The 21,259-nt window shown below is 43.3% G+C and overlaps 1 protein-coding gene and 1 pseudogene across 2 annotated transcripts in view; one reads left to right on the top strand and one right to left on the bottom strand.

The window, feature by feature from the left end:
* Positions 1 to 21,259, top strand: part of LOC149466279 (uncharacterized) — a 139,235-nt gene that overhangs the window by 76,299 nt on the left and 41,677 nt on the right. The gene's annotated exons all lie outside the window — the stretch shown is intronic.
* Positions 9,458 to 21,259, bottom strand: part of LOC149466280 (uncharacterized) — a 42,979-nt pseudogene continuing 31,177 nt past the window's right edge. Inside the window, exon 8 of the transcript XR_016312162.1 lies at positions 9,458 to 14,150. The product of XR_016312162.1 is annotated as an uncharacterized LOC149466280 (transcript). The remainder of the gene's footprint in view (positions 14,151 to 21,259) is intronic.

The following is a 21,259-nucleotide window of genomic DNA, read 5'->3' as shown; positions in this document are numbered from 1 at the left end:
AATCCTTTGCCGTCAATTACAGCCTGAAGTCTGGAACGCATAGACATCACCAGACGCCGGGTTTCATCCCTGGTGATGCTCTGCCAGGCCTCTACTGCAACTGTCTTCAGTTCCTGCTGTTCTTGGGGCATTTTCCCTTCAGTTTTGTCTTCAGCAAGTGAAATGCATGCTCAATCGGATTCAGGTCAGGTGATTGACTTGGCCATTGCATAACATTCCACTTCTTTCCCTTAAAAAACTCTTTGGTTGCTTTTGCAGTATGCTTTGGGTCATTGTCCATCTGCACTGTGAAGCTGCGTACAATGGGTTGTGAAGCATTTGGCTGAATATGAGCAGATAATATTGCCCGAAACACTTCAGAATTCATCCTGCTGCTTTTGTCAGCAGTCACATCATCAATAAATACAAGAGAACCAGTTCCTTTGGCAGCCATACATGCCCACGCCATGACACTAATACCACAATGCTTCACTGATGAAGTGGTATGCTTAGGATCATGAGCAGTTCCTTTCCTTCTCCATACTCTTCTCTTCCCATCACTCTGGTACAAGTTGATCTTGGTCTCATCTGTCCATAGGATGTTGTTCCAGAACTGTGAAGGCTTTTTTAGATGTTGTTTGGCAAACTCTAATCTGGCCTTCCTGTTTTTGAGGCTCACCAATGGTTTACATCTTGTGGTGAACCCTCTGTATTCACTCTGGTGAAGTCTTCTCTTGATTGTTGACTTTGACACACATACACCTACCTCCTGGAGAGTGTTCTTGATCTGCTCAACTGTTGTGAAGGGTGTTTTCTTCACCAGGGAAAGAATTCTTCGGTCATCCACCACAGTTGTTTTCCGTGGTCTTCCAGGTCTTTTGGTGTTGCTGAGCTCACCGGTGTGTTCCTTCTTTTTAAGAATGTTCCAAATAGTTGTTTTGGCCACGCCTAATGTTTATGCTATTTCTCTGATGGGTTTGTTTTGTTTTTTCAGCCTAATGATGGCTTGCTTCACTGATAGTGACAGCTCTTTGGATCTCATCTTGAGAGTTGACAGCAACAGATTCCAAATGCAAATAGCACACTTGAAATGAACTCTGGACCTTTTATCTGCTCATTGTAATTGGAATAATGAGGGAATAACACCCACCTGGCCATGGAACAGCTGAGAAGCCAATTGTCCCATTACTTTTGGTCCCTTATCAAGTGGGAGGCACATATGCAAACTGTTGTAATTCCTACACCGTTCACCTGATTTGGATGTAAATACCCTCAAATTAAAGCTGACAATCTGTAGTTAAAGCACATCTTGTTTGTTTCATTTCAAATCCATTGTGGTGGTGTATAGAGCAAAAAATGTTAAAATTGTTGTCCCAATATTTATGGACCTGACTGTATATATAACAAGCAACATGCTACCTACTTTCTAGCAAAACTATGTTCTGTATCCAATAGTAATACACTGAAAAGTTACTTAGCTCCAATTTTTGAGGCTTCACAATCTCTGTAGGCAACGCGGACCCCAGGCTTGCTCTAAAACAGTTGCAGGAGATTGGGCGAAAAGTGTCTTCAAGTTCTCGAAGAAATCCTCCTTGGTGTCAAGTCTCCTCCTCGTCAGCATCTGTTGTTGGCTTTTATTTGGCAAGTTTTACCCTCAAGGGGCGTACAATCTAAGGTCCCTAACTCACATTCATACATACACATACTAGGGCCAATTTAGACAGGAGCCAATACACCTACCAGCATGTCTTTGGAGTGTGGGAGGAAACCAGAGTACCCGGAGGAAACCCACGCAGGCACAGGGAGAACATGCAAACTCCAGGTAGGTGGTGCCGTGGTTGAAATTCAAACCAACGACTCTAGTACTGCCAGGTGGAAATGCTAATCATTTAGCCACTGTATGGGAGGAAACCGGAGTACCTGCCCACGGGGAAGAAAAATATATTTGAAATATATTTTAAAAATATTCTTCCCAAATATATTAACATATATTTGAAATGCTACAATTTTGGCCGTATTCAATATATTTCAACAAATATATATACACTGTATGTTGAAATGCGTTTTTATTATGAAAAATATTTTAAAATATATTTTTAAAAATGTATATTTTATAAATATATTGTTCAGATTTTTTTTAACATATTAAAAAAGTTGTTTTAACCTCTTCACGCTGGCCGCACACAAATGTGCGGTCTCCCGGCATCTGGGCCTAGACGCCGTGCGCGCTGCCAGCACACGTCTGGTACTCACGGAAAGGTCCCGGTCTGCTCTTTTGATCAGGACCTTTCCCGATCATGTGACCACCGTGATCCCTAAACCCCGCCCCCGGCTACTGAAACTTTTAAGGGTCAGGATTTGCTGGCGGGAAGGGGTTAACATATATTTTTACATATATTTGTAAATGCATTCCAAAAATGTAGATTTGTATTTTTAAAGACATACAGTATATTTGAAATGTATTTTTAAAAATATATATTTTTTGGTGTCAAGTCATCTTCGAGTCCTCCTCAGCATCTGTTGGCTTTTATTTGGCAAGTTTTACCCTCAAGGGGCATACAATCTAAGGTCCCTAACTCACATTCATACTAGGGACAATTTAGACAGGAGCCAATCAACCTCCCAGCATGTCTTTAGAGTGTGGAAGGAAACTGGAGTACCTGGAGGAAACCCACGCAGACACAGGGATAACAAGCAAACTCCAGGCAGCTGGTGCCGTGGTTGAGATTCGAACCAATGGCAGTAGTACTCCTAGGTGGAAGTGCTAATCATTTAGCCATTGTGCTGCCCAAAATCAGAGGTTCCCCATTACATCAGAGGTTCTTCCATAACAGCAGCAGTCTCCAGGCAGGTGGTGCCATGGGTGTGGCTCCTTTTGCAATCATGTGTCTCCTTGGAAGAAACATTCTCCAATTCAACCTCAAAGTGGCACTGTGGTATCATACATGCCATAGGTCATATATGTCAAAAAGTCAAGCTGTGTTTGAACAATGGAGTGATCCAACTGGCAACTGAAATACAACAATGGTATCTACAGTGGATATAAAAAGTCTACACGCCCCTGTTGAAATGTCAGGTTTCTGTGATGTAAAAAGTGAGACAAAGAAATAATTTCAGAACTATTTCCCCCTTTAATGTGACCTATAACTTGTACAACTCAATTGGAAAACTGAAATCTTTTTTTTGGGGGGGGGGGGGGGTAGTAAACACAAAATACTAAAATAATGTGGTTGCATAAGTGTGCACACCTGTAACTGGGGATGTAGCTGTGTTCAGAATGAAGCAATCACATTCAGAATCATGTTAAATAGGAGTCAGTACACACCTGCCATCATTTTAAGTGCCTCTGATTAGCCCCAAATAAAGTTCAACTGTAGGTCTTTCCTGACATTTTCTTAGTCGCATTCTACAGCAAAAGCCATGGTCCACAGAGAGCTTCCAAAGCATCAGAGGGATCTCATTGTTAAAAGGTATCAGTCAGGAGAAGGGTACAAAAGGATTTCCAAGGCATTAGATATACCATGGAACACAGTGAAAACAGTCATCATCAAGTAGAGAAAATATGGCGCAACATTGACATCACCAAGAACTGGACCTCCCTCCAAAATTGATGAAAAGCAGAGAAGAAAACTAGTCTGGGAAGCTGCCAAGAGGACTACAGCAACATGAAAAGAGCTGCAGGAATATCTGGCAAGTCCTGGCTGTGTGGTCCATGTGACAACAATCTCCCATATTCTTCATTTGTCTGGGCTATGGGGTAGAGTGGCAAGATGGAAGCCTTTTCTTACTAAGAAAAACATCCAAGACATGTTTGGCGCAAAAACAACCCTGCACATCACCAAAAGAACATCATACCCACTGTGAAGCATGGTGGTGGCAGCATCATGCTTTGGGGCTGTTTTTCTTCACCTGGAACTGGTGCCTTAGTCAAGGTAGAGGGAATTATGAACAGTTCCAAACACCAGTCAATATCGGCACAAAACCTTCAGGCTTCTGCTAGAAAGCTGAACATGAAGAGGAACTTAAAATTCATAAACCATGCAGCGCTTAAAGATGAACATATATATCTTCAATAAATCTCTATATGAAGTCTCTATTATGATGATTCGAGGAATAATTAAATATTCCACACTATTACAGATAGATGATAAACCGTGACAGTCTCTCTGATATTCTTAATTAAAATATGGTGACGTCCGTGAGGAAAATATAGCTGTAGAGTGCACTAACCAGATAGCGCTTAATATTACGCATGTAATAGATGGTATTAGATCATCTAGGTTTAGACATCCAGAACCCGAATCAGCTGGTGAAGAACGCCTCTAGAGATTATGGTATTTCGACAAAAATATCCAGGTAATGCAATTCCGATCCACCAGGGGGAGCCAGCTGTCTGAATATCATCAAGGATCCAGGGCTCAAGAATCACAGATGGATGTTAAACAGATGAAATCTCCCAGAGGGTGCCAGTAATTAGCATGTCATCCCAGGGGCTCCTTAGGAAGTGGGCTCACAGAAAAAAAGAGCCCAAGCACTAACAGTTCCATAGTGCAACACAGCTTTTATCTGAAAACAGTATAAAAAGTTTGTAGTGACACTTACACTTTCAATAGCATCTGGCCAGATGGGGAATCCATGTGGTCAAGTCACTGAGAGCAACTTCCTGACATGTTTCGTGCAATTGCACATTATCAAAGGTTTTTGAGGTGATTACCTTTCATGCCAGCTGCTTCTGTCACATAGATCTAGCGCTCGTTTCTTCTTTCGATATGAAGAGGAACTTCATCTTTCAGCATGACAACGACTCAAAGCATACATCCAAATCAACAAAGGAATGGCTTAACCAGAAGAAGAAGAGGAAAGTTCTGGAATGGCCCAGCCAGAGCCCAGACCGGAATCCGATCGAAAATCTGCGGGGTGATCTGAAGAGGGCTGTGCACAGAAGATGCCTTCACAATCTGACAGATTTGGAGTGTTTTTGCAAGGAAGAGTGGACAAATATTGCCAAGTCAAGATGAGCCATGCTGACAGACTCCTCCCCAAAAAGACTGAGTGCTGGAATCACATCAAAAGGTGCTTCAACAAAGTATTAGTTTAGGGTGTGAACACTTATGCACCCATATTATTTTAGTTTTTTATTTTTACTTTCCTCCACCTAAAAGATTTCAGTTTGTTCAGCTGAGTTGTACAGTTTATAGGTCACATTAAAGGTGGAAAAAGTTCTAAAATTATTTATCTTTGTCTCATTTTTTGACATCACAGAAACCTGACCTTTTAACAGGGGTGTGAAGACTTTTTATATCCACTGTATGTTACCATTGTATCCAGCGGCATTTGTTTGAGAAGAATCCCCCTCAAGCGAACTCCAAGAAACGTAATGTCTGTCTCTGTTTTGCTGGGTGTCTATTAAAGGGTGTTGCGATGAAAGCCAACGAAACGTAGACCTCTGTCCTGTGATAATGTGACTAAACAGAAAAGCTGCACATATGACTGCAGAAAACACAAATCACAGCATTGGAGGTATAATAAAAAATGTGGCTACAAAATAAACAAGCTATCTTCCTAGCAAATAAGCAGGTACCATATGTGTGCCATAAGTATACTAAACAGCTACTCAACATGGTCCCCCCGGTGATGGAATCTTCTCATGGTTCCTCCAAAGTCCAACAAATCTGTCTTCAGAACAACTCTTGCCTCTTCCAAAATCCAGGCCAGCTCTTCCTGAGTCCAGAACAACTCTTCCCAAAACCAACTCCGTTGTTGTCACCACATGATTGATCCAAAGTCCTCCTTCCCTCCCCCTGCTACCTCATTTCCTGTAAGGAGCTACCTGTGCTGCTCATAAACCAGTCCAACAGGTTCATTTGCATATCAGTAGGGGAGGCCTTAGCTTCTAAAACAAGGCAGGTCCTTAAAATCTGAAAAGGTCACATATATAAGCTATGAAAATCAAAACATAGTAAAGCAACACAGTCTCCAAGACAGATTCTTATATATACAGGCGTACCTCGGTTTACAAACGCCTCGGTTAATTTTCGGTTTACGAATGAAAATCCATTGAAAATAATGCCTCGGTTTACAAATTTTTTTCACAATAGGAACGGATTAATTGGTTTTCAATGTATTTACAATTTTTTTTTCAATCATGTCCCTGTACAGTATTTATGCCTTTAAAGTGCACTTTATAAAGAGTTTTAAACAGATAAAAGACTTTTTTTTACTTTTTTCTGACCTCCGGAACGGATTAATTGATTTTCAATGCATTTACAAATTTTTTTTTTAATCATGTCCCTGTACAGTATTTATGTCTTTAAAGTGCACGTTATAAAGCGTTTTGAACAGATAAAACTTTTTTTTACTTTTTTCTGACCTCCGGAACAGATTAATTGGTTTTCAATGCATTTAAGAACTAATTTTTAATCGTGTCCCTGTACAGTATTTATGCATTTAAAGTGCACTTTATAAAGAGTTTTGAACAGATAAAATATTTTTTTTTTTTTACTTCTGACCTCTGGAACGGATTAATTGGTTTTTAAATGCATTCCTATGGGAAACCGCGTTTCGGTTTATGAATTTTGCGCAATACGAAAAGTCCTGCAGAACGAATTAAATTCCTTAACCGAGGTGAGCCTGTATACGTGTATGTATATATATATATATATATATATATATATAATATATATATATCTCAAATGCAACACACTCTTCCCTAGAAAAAAACATGCAGTAAACCTGAGCAGTGCGGGCACAGCTCCACTGTGTGGGAGAAAAAAATCTTTTTTTGCCCAGGGCTGGGCTTTATGCACTTTCAGCAGCTGATTTAATCGCTTATTGACTACACAGCTTCTTTACTGTTTTAATCCTTTGCTATGTTTTTGTTTGAGCTGGTGCCCCAGGTCTTCTGTTGCAGGGTGGCTCCATTCTCCCGCAGCATCCTATAGAGCAGGGGTGTCAAACTCCAATTCATTGCAGGCCGTGTCAGCATTATGGTTGCCCTCATAGGGCCGGTTGTATCTGTAACACTAGATGTCCAGAGCACCCCACCACCCATTACATCAGATGTCAAGAATCTCACACCCTCCCTAACATAACCGTGCACCCCCTTTAGGAGCAGAGCTGGAAAGCAGAAAGTGCAGGGTCTGGAGGAGGACCAGAAGAGGAGTGGAGTCAGTTACCAGAGTCTGCTGACTGCTGAGACCAGGGGAGGCAGAGATGAGGGGGTGCTGCAGCTGCACTGAGAGTTGCAGGATTTGGCAGAGGAGTTCTATTCTCTTCTCTGCTGCTGACTGCTGAGACAAGGTGGGGGCTGAGACAAGAGGGTACCTGCAGGAGAGGTGCAAAGGCCACATGAAATGGCCGGATTCGGCCCACAGGCCTTGTGTTTGACACCTGTGCTATAAAGCCACCCTTGCTTTCAGGGTCTCCTTACACGGTGTGCATCAATAGATACTCTCGCCTGCTCCTCCCTCCACCTCCTACCCCTACTTTTCTCTAAGCTAACAGACTGACCTGCACTGTCCTCCATTAATGCTTTCCCTGGAAGTTCAGGGAAGCAGCACTGACAGAGCAGGAGCCAGCAGCCTTGAAGGTTGTAAACTGCAAGTTCCGGGAGTAATAATTTTAACAAACTGGGAAATGTTTAATATACAGTATTTTGCTCAATGTGTATAGCTAAAAACTGCTGAGGTTTTCATTCTACTTTTGGGTCCTTGTTCAATCACTTCCTGTTTTAGGGTGACAACTGTCTCCCAAGTGTGCTCCTGTGTTGTCACCCTATCAAATACCTCACTGGAGACCAGGGGCAGACTGACCATTCGAGCACTCGGACAGTGCCCAAGGTCAGTAGGGGGCCCCATGAAATGCCCCTGGTACCTTTTATAGGCTTTTTTCAGTCTGCTTTGAGTATGGGCAAAGACACAGGGACCCCATGATCCCCTATTGCCCGGGGGCCCCATAAGTTGTCAGTCCACCCCTGCTGGAGACCAAAGACCACCATGATGACATCAATATAAAAAATAGCACTCACTTCCTCTACCAAAACCCCAATAAGTTACTTAACATTCCTTCCCCTGAAGTACAAAAATAGTAATAATAATAATAAGCAAACTTAGATAAATAAACAAAAATATAAAGTCCCATAAACCTAAAGTCCAAAGTAAAGTCCAAGTGTCCAAAAATCTTTGCAAGTGATTTCCCAATAAATCTTTATCCCCGGATCAGATTGGTGGTATATTCCAGAAAATCTTCCAATACCTCAAAGAAAAAATCTCAACATAGTATATTACCCCAAATATTAAAATAAAGTGCCACACGTGTCACATGCAGGTACAAAACCAAAAAGTGCCACAGCAATCGTGAGATCTTAGAGTTAATAATTCAATTAGTAACTCCACTGCACACAATATAAAAGTACATAATTACCCCAACATAGAGTTTTTGCCCTTTCTTGCCAACCGGAATATACCTGGGACGCATAGATGTATATATGAAGTTTTCCAGAATGTAAGATGGCCGCGGCTGGAGTCCGCCTCTCCAGCCAGCGGATATTTAAAGCGAGTGAGGACACACATCCGTATCCCTGTTGAAAATGTCCGGATGTGACGAAACGCGTCCGGGGCACGTGACGTGGTGACGTATTAACGTTTTTCCGGAAGTGCCGTGGCGGCCATTTTGGGTTCTGGAACGCGCGGTTGTTCCAACCCTGGAGACTTCCATGTGTGCCTGGCTTTCCTTCTGAAGTGATAAGTGGCTTTAAATAAGAGTTACTGTTAAGGAGTGGGGTTTGTCTGGACTATCTCACTACAGGAAGCTGTTCTCATCAAATTTTAATGTAAGTTGCTACAATAAAATATGTTTATCTTTTAATACATATACTGATTCCTGGTCTGTTTATGAGGTCTATGGGCAATGGCTGGAGAAGATATTACAACTATGTTTGGAGGCATTCTCATCTATACTATGGATTCTATGCTGATTTTATCTATGTTGGGGTAATTATGCACTTTTATATTGTGTGCAGTGGAGTTACTAAATGAATTATTAACTCTAAGATCTCACGATTGCTGTGGCACTTTTTGGTTTTGTACCTGCATGTGGCACTTTATTTTAATATTTGGGGTAATATACTATATTGAGATTTTTTTCTTTGAGGTATTGGAAGATTTTCTGGAATATACCACCAATCTGATCCGGGGATAAAGATTTATTGGGAAATCACTTGCAAAGATTTTTGGACACTTGGACTTTACTTTGGACTTTAGGTTTATGGGACTTTATATTTTTGTTTATTTATTTATCTAAGTTTGCTTATTATTATTATTACCACCATGCTGACATGCATTGCATAAGTGTGGCCCTCTATTAGCATTCTCAAGATGCTGGTCCAGGGCAACAATGTGCAGCTTACGCTGGAGAAAGTAAACGGGAAGAGGCTGCAGAAGATCAACAGCACTGAGAATAGAAAAAAGGACAACAAAAATGTAAAAACAATATTTATTGGGGGGAAAAAGGTGAATGTTTATGATACTCAGTACTTTGTCAAAGTAAATGTTATCCAGTTACAGCTCACATCCACTCAAACCCCTTGCCCTCCAGAGGATCCCCCCCTCCCTGCCTGACCAGGGCATTTTTTTTGCAACACGGTGCTGCGTTGCATGACCGCGCAATTGTCAGTTAAAGTAACGCTGCACCCAAATGAAATTTATGTCCTTTCTTTCCCACGAATGGAGCTTTCTTTCGGTGGTATTTGATCACCTCTGAGTTTTTTATTTTTTGTGCTAGAAACAAAAGCAGACTGACAATTTTGAAAAAAATAAAACCCCAAAACAATATTTTTTACTTTCTGCTATAAAACATGTCCAATAAAAGATTTTAAAAAATCTAATTTCTTCTTAAATTTAGGCCAAAATGTATTCAGCTGTATATTTTTGGTAAAAAAAAAAATCCTGATAACCGTATATTGATTGGTTTGCGCAAAAGTTTTAGCGTCTACAAACTATAATCTACAGTATATTGGAATTTTTATTTTATTTATTTTATTATACTAGTAATGTGGCAATCAGCGACTTATAGCGGGACTGTGATACTGCGGCGGGCAATCTGACACTAACTGACTCTTTGTGGGAACCAGTGACACTAATAGTGATCAGTGCTAAAAATATGCACTGACACCAGGGGCTGACTAACCATTTGAAAACTCGGGCACTGCCCGAGGGCCCGGGGTCAGCAGGGGGCCCCATGAGATGCCCCTGGTACCTTTTTCATAGGCTTTTTTGAGTTTGGGCAAAGACACAGGGGCCCCATGATCCCCTATTGCCTGGGGGCCCATGAGTTTTCAGTCCGCCCCTGACTGACACTGTACTAATTGCACTGGCTGGGAAGGGGTTAAACATCTAGGGTGGTCAAGGGGTTAACTGTGAGCCTAGCTATGTGTAATGGGTACTGTCTGTGCTGTTTTCACTAGGTAATTTGCTGGATTCTCTTTCCCTGGTAGACGATTGGTAGGTGCCGACGCTCATCCATTGGCTGGCACCCGCTGATTGGCTTCTGCTGTGATCAATTACAGGAGGGGGCCAGGAGGTGCACAAAAGAGGAGTCAGGAAGGTACGGTCCGCGGGCTGTGAGGGCACACACCAGGGGGTCGGGGGGGAGACAGACCAGGGTGATTGGGAGGGCACACACCAGGAGGTTTGGGTGAGAACAGTACAGGGGCTTGGAGGGCACACGCCAGGGAGATTGGAAAGGCACAGTACAGAGCCAGGGAGGGCACACCCCAGGGGGGTTGGGGAAACTAACCAGGGGGGTCAAGAAGGAGCACACCAGGGGAGTTTGGAGGGCACAATATGGGGGCTGGGAGGGCACAAACCAGGGGGGTCAGGAGGGCAAACACCAGGGGAGTCGGTGGGCACAGTACGGGGGCTAGGAGGGCACAAACTAGGGGGGTCAGAAGGGCATACACCAGGGGAGTCGGGGGGGCACAGTATGGGGGCTGGGAGGGCACACACCAGAGAAGTTGGGAGGGCACAAACCAGGGGGTTCAGTAGGACACACACCTTGGTGGTCAGGAAGGAACAAACCAGGGGGTTCAGTAGTGCACACTCCTTGGGGGTCAGGAAGGAACACACCAGTGGGGTCGGGAGGGCACAAACCAGGGGACTCAGTAGGGCACACACCTTGGGGGTCAGGAAGGAACACACCATGGGGCTTGGGAGGGCACAATCCAAGGGGTTCAATAGGACACACACCTTGGGGGTCAGGAAGGAATACACCAGGGGGGTCAGGAGGGCACACATCAGGGGGGTCGGGAGGGCACAAACCATGGCATTCAGTAGGGCACACACCTTGGGGGTCAGGAAGGAACACACGATGGGGGTCGAGAAAGCACAGTACGGCGGCTGGGAGGGCACAAACAAGGGGGTTCAGTAGGGCACACACCTTGGGTGTCAGGAACGAACACACCAGGGGGGTCAGGAGGGCACTGAAAACAGTGGGGGCAGTGACAACCAGTAATGACTCTTGAGACCAAGTTCTCACAGTGCTAACAGGCGACACTTCTATGCTAAGCTGCAGTAACCCGGCAGACCAGCCTACTAGAATTCCCGACTGTCCTGGAAAACCACTGGCAAGTATGGGCAGCGCGGGCTCAAAGGGCAGCTGCTATGGGCCCCACAACCATGACTGGGCCCAGGGCAGTGTACCCTTTTTGCCTCAAGTTAAAGTCGGCCCTGCCTGTAACCTTTCATGTAATGTTCACACTAATTCTCTTTACAACCCTACAACCCTAACACTAAACACCTGTATAACCCTAACACCAATCCTGCCTGAGATGCTCAAACTAACCCTGCAGATAATCCGATACCACTCCTATGTGTAATCCTCATACTGAACCTTCCTTGAACCCCAACACTATCTTACCTTTAACCCTAACCATCCTTGTAATCCCAACACTACTAATCCTGCCACATTCACATTAACCCTAACACTGACCCACCAAATAGCTCATACATTTACCCGCCCTCTAACATCAACTTTCCCTGAAACCCCAACCACCCCAGAACACTCAGAGTAACCCTCCTTGTCCCGTTCACACTCTGAAACCCTAACACTAACCTTCCCTGTAATCTTTACACCAACCTTCCCTATATCCGTGACCCTCCCTGTAACCCAAACCCTTATCTAAACTGGTTTGCCTACTCAGATCTTCTGAGATGGGTACCTCAATCCTGAAGACCAACCCTTCCCAAGCCAGTATCCAAGTTCAAGCTCTAGAATCTGCTGATTCAATTTGATATATGAACTAGGAGTCATTGCACACATGGAACGCGGTCTGCAGGACACTTGTTGCCGTGTGGGGTGCCTTAGCCTGGGAATGGACCAAAAAGGTGAAACTCAGATCTAACGCAGATGGTCTCCTAAGGCATTTTGTAACAGATATGGATTCTCCTCGAACTTACTCCAGAAATGATCACACAGCGTGAGGAACCAAACCGGGCTTCTGCTTAGATGATGGACACAACTTTGATGCAGGATATGAATTAAGAGAGCTACCTCTACAAGAGGCACTTCAATTCCGGGCAATTTCACCCCCTTCCTGCCCAGGCCAGTTTTCAGCTCTTGAATGACAATTGCACGGTCATGCAACGCTGTACCCATATGACATTTTTATCATTTGTTTGAGACAGATAAAGCTTTCTTTTGGTGGTATTTGATCACCACTGGGGTTTTTATTTTTTGATAAAAAAAAAAAAAGACAGAAAATGTTGAAATAAGTAATTTTTCTTCTTCACTGATGTGCGCTGATGAGGCTGCACTGATGGACCCCGCAGTCACTATATCCGTTCTCCCCGGACCCCGCAGTCACTATATCCGCTCTCCCCGTACCCCGCAGTCACTATATCCGCTCTCCCCGGACCCCGCAGTCACTATATCCGCTCTCCCCGGACCCCGCAGTCACTATATCCGCTCTCCCCGGACCCCGCAGTCACTATATCCGCTCTCCCCGTACCCCGCATTCACTATATCCGCTCTCCCCGGACCCCGCATTCACTATATCCGCTCTCCCCGGACCCCGCATTCACTATATCCGCTCTCCTCGGACCCCGCATTCACTATATCTGTGAACAGGGAAATGCAATTATTTTAATAAATATAAACTGCAAAATTGTTTTATTGTTCTAACAACGCGGCTAATGTTTAGATACGGATCAAAATTTTGCGTTCTCCATTTAGAGGCAACAATGGCTTGAAGAGCGCCATAGGTACAGATTGTGTTTTAGATGTTACAATGAGTAACCTACTGTCACACCCCAGAGGGGATATAATCTTTGATTCCATTGGAGGAGTGGAGATTCAAAGTTTTGTTTGTTTTTTTTTTTTTTTTTTTTTTAATGATTAAAATTTTTTAGGTTAGTTTCAAAAATATATATTTTTTTTTTTACAGAAAGCACCTCCTTCATTGTTAACATGAATGCGGCTTCTGCCTGGTGTGAATCTTATGATGAACTACAAGGTTTTCTTTCCGTGCAAAACCTTTCCCACAAACTGTACAGGAATACGGCTTCTCCCCCGTGTGAGTCCTCTTGTGCTTAGCAAGAGCTGAACTTGCAGTAAAACATTTCCCGCACTCTTCACACGAATACGGCTTCACTCCGGTGTGAGTTCTCTCATGTAAAACAAGGTGGGTCCTCTGGCTGAAGGATTTCCCACACTCCGAACAGGAATACGGTTTCTCCCCGGTGTGAATTCTCTTGTGTTTTACAAGAGCTGAGCTCATAGAAAAACATTTCCCGCACTCCGAACATGAATATGGTTTCACTCCAGTGTGAGTTCTCTGATGCAGAAGAAGACCGGCGTTTACTTTGAAGCATTTCCCGCACTCTGAACAGGAGTACGGCTTGTGCAGATCTGTCGCTGGAGTGCCTGTGTGAATCCGTCGGTGGAAAACAAGATTTGACTTGTGCATGAAACGTTTGCCACATTCCGCACATGAATACGGTTTCTCTCCCGTGTGAGTTCTCTCGTGATTAATCAAACACCATTTCCGAAGGAAACATTTCCCGCATACAGAACACGAATGTGGCTTCTCCCCCGTGTGAGACCTCTGGTGTAAGGTGAGACTTTCTTTCCTGGTAAAACATTTCCCGCACATGTAACAAAGAAACTTTCCATGACCTCTATGGTGGGTGATGGGAGCCGAGTGATCTGGAAAAGTCCCCCCAGGTGTAGAGGCAGTGGATAATCGACCTGCACTGGGGAGGAGTGCTGGATGGAGATTTAGGGTAGTGTGGTCTTCTCCCGGAAACCGCAACGTGACGTCATTTCCATTTCCTGAAGTCAAAATGGAAAATTCCTCCTTGTTCTTCACGATCTGTTGTCCATCTGAGGCAAATAGGAGAGGGAAGAGGACATGAACGCAAAGTATATGTGAACCCTCACCTTGTGAAACAACATTTACGGTTTAACCGCTGCCTTTTTTTTTTTGTAACCTGCAAGACAATGGCATAATGCGCTAGTATGTATCCCTTACTAGCACATTATAAAGTACCTACCTTAGAATGAAGCCCTACAGTGGCACGCTGTCACCACTGACAGGGCTTCCGCCTTCCCTCGGTCTTCCTTTCGGGTTCATGTGCCTTCTGACTGGCTGAGCCCATGATGACGTAACTTTCGCACAACCAACAACCTTTTCCCCTATTTAATACACAGCTGTCACATGACCAAGCTCTTTCCCAGCCTGTCTGCAGGGAAACAGTGGCAGGAGGAGCTTGCAGTCCTCTGCTGCTGGTCATGTGTTAAAAAAAAAAAAAAAAACAGCCTTTGGAATACATAAATAATATAAAGCTATAAATAATAAGAAAAGAGCTTTCATTAAATATAAAAATGAAGGAACGCTATCATCGTTTAAAGAGTTGGTTCTGGCCAGCTCAGTGGATTGCTGTAGGAAAGTCCTGGATTCTTTCTTGGATACACAGAATATAACTGGATATAACATTTATAGGCAAAGTTGATCCAGGGAATATCCGATTGCCTCTCGGGGGATCAGCAAGGATTTTTTTTCCCCTGCAGAAGCAAATTGGACTGGGTTTTTTGCCTTTCTCTGGATCAACTGTGGGTGTAGGATTATAACTTTTTTTTTTTTTTATGGATGAACTTTTGTCTTGTTTCAGCCAGACTAACTATGTAACTATGTCATACAGATATATATTCAAAAGCAAATCTTTCTTATTATTTTGCAATTACATGGTGTGGGTGGATTTCTGCCAGTCACAGCTTGTGTCATGCCCCTCCAGTGCATGTCTTACAATAAGTGGAAGGTGAAGCCTCTGTCAATCAAGATTTTTTTATCCCATCCCCGCCATTGTGTTTAGCTGGTTAGTGGACATGAAGGAGGAGGGAGGGAGTGGGCTGTCATTTACCAGTGTGTATACGCCCACATGTGTGACTCTATAGTCACATGGGCTGCTCAGATATTATTATTATACAGGATTTATATAGCGCCAACAGTTTGCTCAGCACTTTACAATATATAACGGGAGACAATACAGCAACAATACAGTTCAATACAAGAGGGATAGGAGGGCCCTGCTCCTTGGAAGATGTGATAGGTGGGAAATGTTCAGGATATAAACTTGCTGAAAAAACTGAGCATGTGCAGAGTTGCCAACACTGCTCTGCAAAATCCTCAGCTGCTTTGGGGACATGGACAGCAGGGGGAGATAGAGAGCAGCAGGATCAACCAGGTTTTTTGCAAAATACAGAAAACTAATCTTACAGTGACTGAGTGAGTATGAATAGCATTTAATGTGGCATTTATTGACAGTTTTTTATGATGTGGGTTTAGTGGCACTTTAATGAACTAGAAGAATTGGATTTTATGGGAAGTACAAAAAATTATGATTTTTAGGATAGGCTTCTCATTTATAGTGACCATTAAGGACACATTTTATAAATAACAGCTCAACAATGAGAATCTTGGACCATTTTCTTTATTTAGTGTTTACTACTCACCTATACCGATCTCTACCAGAATTTCCTCCTCTTTAATCTTAACATGTCCTTCTTCCTCTCCAGCTTTGATATCTCTCCGAGTCTCTCTGGAGTCTCCGGGGTCTGTGAATAAAGATGAGATTGAAGCCCCTTGTACTGAGATGTATGAGAGACCCCAGAGTGTGTGTGTGGGGGGAGACTGGTCACGTCTCAATGACATGATGTGAGGAGGAGAGCCAGAGTCTAATAGAGGCTGATGGCTCCTGACCCCCCCACTGGGCATATACTGTCCCCCCATTACTGTCTACTGACAGAGGAGGGGGGAGAAGAAGAGATGGTTGTAGTGACTGAACAAGGAGGATCTGGGACTCTTCTCTGGATTTAGTGTTTATTTCTCACCTGTGCTGATCTCTGGAGGGATCTCCTCCTCCTTACATGGACCTTCGCCTTTCACATAGGGATCTCCTCCTCCTTACATTGGGCACATACTGTCCCCCATTACTGTCTACTGACAGAGGAGGGGGGAGAAGAAGAGATTGTTTTAGTGACTGAACAAGGAGGATCTGGGACTCTTCTCTGGATTTAGAGTTTATTCCTCACCTGTGCTGATCTCTGGGAGGCATCTCCTTCTCCTTACATGGCTCATAGCCAGAGTCTAATAGAGGCTGATGGCTCCTGACCCCCCCACCGGGCACATACTGCCCCCCCCATTACTGTCTACTGACAGAGGAGGGGGGAGAAGAAGAGATGGTTGTAGTGACTGAACAAGGAGGATCTGGGACTCTTCTCTGGATTTAGTGTTTATTCCTCACCTGTGCTGATCTCTGGAGGGATATCCTCCTCCTCCTCACATGGCTCATCACCCATCACATTCGGATCTTCTGCTTCCTCTTTAACTTCTGTTTTATAATCAATCTGGTATACCTTTAGTGTAACCTGCAATAGGATAAAACTAAATTCTTTGCATGGAATTCTCTTGAACATAAAAGCAGTATTGCCATAGAAATGGTCACAAAGTAGGATACTGCAAAAGAAAAAAAAAACCCAACACAGGTTTCTTACTGATCTTTTGAGGAACTCATGTCCTATGTTTTGCTCTTGCACTGAGAATGTGTGTCCTCACACCTTGGTCTAGTACAGGGGTGGGCAACTGGTGGCCCTCAGCTGTTGGTGAACTACAAGTCCCATCATGCCTCTGCCTCTGGGAGTCATGCTTGTAACTGTCAGTTTTGCAATGTCTCATGGGACTTGTAGTTCTACAACAGCTGGAGGGCTAAAGTTGCCCACCCCTGGTCTAGTAGATGTAATTCCAAATGGGTTGCAGTAAGTCTACAACTCACAAAGATGGTAGCACCCAAGTTTCATTCCCAAAACCCAAAGAGTAGTGCTTCATGGATCTGCTTCTTAGCATACATTGGTGATATTTAATATATTGGTTTCCAATTACCTGATCGTCCTGAGGGACCTCCTGATGTTCCTGTGTGGAGTCCCGGGAATACAGAGGACGGGGACATCTCTCTGGTGGGTTCCCATTACTGGATCCATCTGTAGGAAACACACACACTGACTGAATACATTGTTTCTATGTCTTTATATCAGAGGATGTGTGTATCTTGGTGGATCCTCAATACAAGAAATGAAAGTCTCCTCCTACCCAGTGAGGTGATGGGTGTCTGGTTTTCCACCATGTTGTCCTTTTCCAGATCCTCATGTCTTAAGTAGTTATTTTCTTCTGGGCAGAAAGAGATAGAGCTATCCTGACACCTTATAGGAACCTGACACACACAATGATACAGTCACCATCCAGACACATCCCTTGTCTGTTACTGCAGAATGTCCCAGAATTCCCGGCACCGCTCACCTCTCCCGTCAGCAGATCAATGATCTTCTGGGTGATGTCTTCAACCTTCTTGTTCTTTCTTGAGGAGTGCGATGGATGATCTGTACTGGCGCCCTGGGTCTTCATCATGTTGGAAGCAACTAAGCCATCAGATAACTTGAAAGCTATATAATTCTATAATAAAGCCAAAACAACAGAGTATGTCACCATCCCAACTAGATCAAACATTCACAATTCATTGACATGACTGCCAGGTCTGTGTTTTATTAACAAGACAGTGATGCCTAGTGATCCTCCCAGAATCCTCCACCTCTCTGGTCAGGTCTGTTTTATGTCATGTGACCTCCCAAAAACCTCCTCACCTCTCCGGTCAGGTCTGTGTTTTATTAATAGAGATAGGAGTGATGTCATGTGACCTCCCAGAATCCTCCTCACCTTTCCGGTCAGGTCTGTGTTTTATTAATAGAGATAGGAGTGATGTCATGTGACCTCCCAGAATCCTCCTCACCTCTCCGGTCAGGGCTGTGTTTTATTAATAGAGATAGGAGTGATGTCATGTGACCTCCCAGAATCCTCCTCACCTCTCCGGTCAGCAGGTAGATGATCTCCAGGGTGAGGTTTAATATCCTCTCTGTGGTGTGACTTGGCTCCTTTTCCATCTTCAATCAGGTGACCTGTTTAGAGGCGTTTCCCCAGAAATGAATTCTGTCTTTGTTTAGGCTGTTTCAGGACCCAAAATATATAAACATACACAGATATAGAATATATATGTCAACACACACACACACATATACATATATACACACACACACACACACATATACATATATATATACACACACACACACATATATATATATATATATACACACACACACACACACACACACATACATATATACATGCACACACACACACACACATATATACACACAAAAAGGGGACCTCTGATGTAAAAATGGGGACTTATGATGTGAAACGGGGGACTCAGATGTGAAAGAAGATGATAAATATTATTATATCAAATTCATAATTCGGCACTTATATTAATGGCAGGCTTGCAAAATATTTGGTTTTTATGATTAATCATAATTAATACTAATATGTGTGAATGGCCTGTAACCAGTGATGGTGTTAATTTCTTCAGTTATGGCTGAATTAACCAGCTGAAAGCTGAGTATTCTATAATAAGGCATAGCTGGTTACAGGACTCTGGTGTAGAATGTCAAGGGTGTTAGAAGTGAATCAAAATAGAATAAGTATTACATAATGTATACTAATAGTATCTGCATGGACTTAGCTTATGTTTTATATGTTGGTAATGTAACATATGTAGATTTGTGGTTATACAACATTGAGATGTTGTAAAGATACATTCTTAATTTATATTATCATTTAAATATGAGCAAGCTGATGTAATATCACCAGCTTATTATGGTCACTACATATGTGCCTGTCAATCAAAAGACCATATATGTAGCGTCCCCTCCCTTCAATGAAATTGCTCTGCTAAGCAGTATTGTTGCCATACAAGGTTCTAAGATCACTAATTATGATGCATACTAGCATCATAAAAAGGCGTCTTAAGAGACACACTCAAACACACACACACACACGTCTGTCCATACAGACACGCATAAGAACATTCTGAGAAGCTGGAACAGGTGCTGCAAGACAAGAAATAGTCACTAACGTCTACTTCCAGAAAGACTCTGAAGAAGAAGCATCACAAGACAAGACCACATGAAGGACAATCCGCCATGAAAATAATGGTGACTTATCTTTAAACTTCTGCTTTGATATTTTTGGTTTTTTTCTACATGGAACTGTTCATGATACGCTTTACATTGTTATTTTAAGCCTTTGTGTGATAAAATAAAATCACACTTTATTTTTTATCTCACCGGCTCTCTTAATTGCAAAATTGCCTATAGACACTAAAGAAGTATTATACATGTCTCAGAAAATCCTACAGAGGACCTCTGATGTGAAAATTTGGACTTATGATGCGAAAAGGGGGACTCTGATGTAAAAAGGGGGACTCAGATATGAAAGGGGGCCTCTGATGTAAAAAAAAAAGGGGACTCAGATATAAAGGGGAGACTTCTGATGTGAAAGAGAAAACTTCTGATGGTAAGAGGTGGTTCTGATGTGAAAGCAGGACCCTCTGATGAGAAAAGGGGGGACCTCTGATGTGAGAAGGGGGAACCTCTGATGGTAAGAGTGGGTTCTGATGTGAAAGGGGGGACCTCTGATATGAAAGGGGGACCTCTGATAAAAAAAAGGGGGACTTATGATGAGAAAGGGGAGCTTTGATGTGAAACGGGGGACCTCACACGAGAAATGGGGGGGGGACCTCTGATGTAAAAAAGGGGATGTATGATGTGAAAGGAGGGCTCTAATGTGAAAAGGGGGGGGCTTATGATGTGAAAGAAGAAACTTCTGATGGTAAGAGGGGGTTCTGATGTGAAGGGGGGGACTAAGATGTGAAAGAGGACCTCTGATGTAAAAAAAGGGGACTTATGATATGAAAGGGGGACCTCTGAAGTGAAGAGGGGAGATTTCTGGTTTGAAAGAAAAAACGTCTGATGTCAAGAGGGGGTTCTGATATGAAAAAGGGGGGCTCCGATGTAAAGGGAGGACTCTGTATAGATGAGGGATTCTGATGTGAAGGTATTTCTGATATAAAGTGTCCCTCATGCTGGAAAGACTGGAGACCCCGTCGTTGAGGAATTGAGGGAATAATCCTCCCGTATTTCTGTACCTATTTCCCCTCCGGCGAGGACACAAAAACATCGATTTCTTTGTGCTGTTTTGATTATTTCGTTACAAAAATTATCAGTAAAAAGAGATTAAAACGGAGAAAGAAAAAAGGACAGTCGAAGTCCCAAATAGACAGAACGAAATGAAAGGCTATCTGCAGAAGGACCAATAAGATATTTCCCGGGAACGTCTCCAAGCAGAGCCCAACATCAAATGTAACCATCCCACCGGTCAGCTTTATATAAAAGCACATGACCAGACTCCCCAATCACATGACCCCCCCTCACATCCAGTCCACCCCACCCCCTCCTCTCATAATAAGAAGACATTCTTACCTTCTCCTCTCTGGGCACACACTCTCACCATCACATCCCTACCAGGATGTTTTAGATTGAAAAAGCCTTCCTCTTCCTCCTATTCTGGTCTACAACAAAATGGCCACCACCCATCCAGTACTGAGGACACTTCCTCCTCTCACATAGCAGATGGTCGCCCTCTACTGGTGGAACTGGAGCTTCAGTGGAATAGGGATGATAGAGAGGCAGCTGGTGAGAGCAGTGAGGGGGTCTCCATGTACCAGACCAAGCCAGGTGGAAAACTGGCTCCATAACCACTTGAAGATGGCAATGCGTATATAAACGTTGTGATTTTCCGGTGGTTGACCAGGATTATGGCTGATATCTAATATCCAGT

This window comes from Staurois parvus, unplaced genomic scaffold (assembly GCF_062004578.1).
Source record: "Staurois parvus isolate SC_StPar_1 unplaced genomic scaffold, SC_StPar_1.0 ptg000132l, whole genome shotgun sequence".
Classification (NCBI taxonomy): Eukaryota; Metazoa; Chordata; class Amphibia; order Anura; family Ranidae; genus Staurois; species Staurois parvus.
This window is presented reverse-complemented; position numbering and strand designations above follow the sequence as displayed.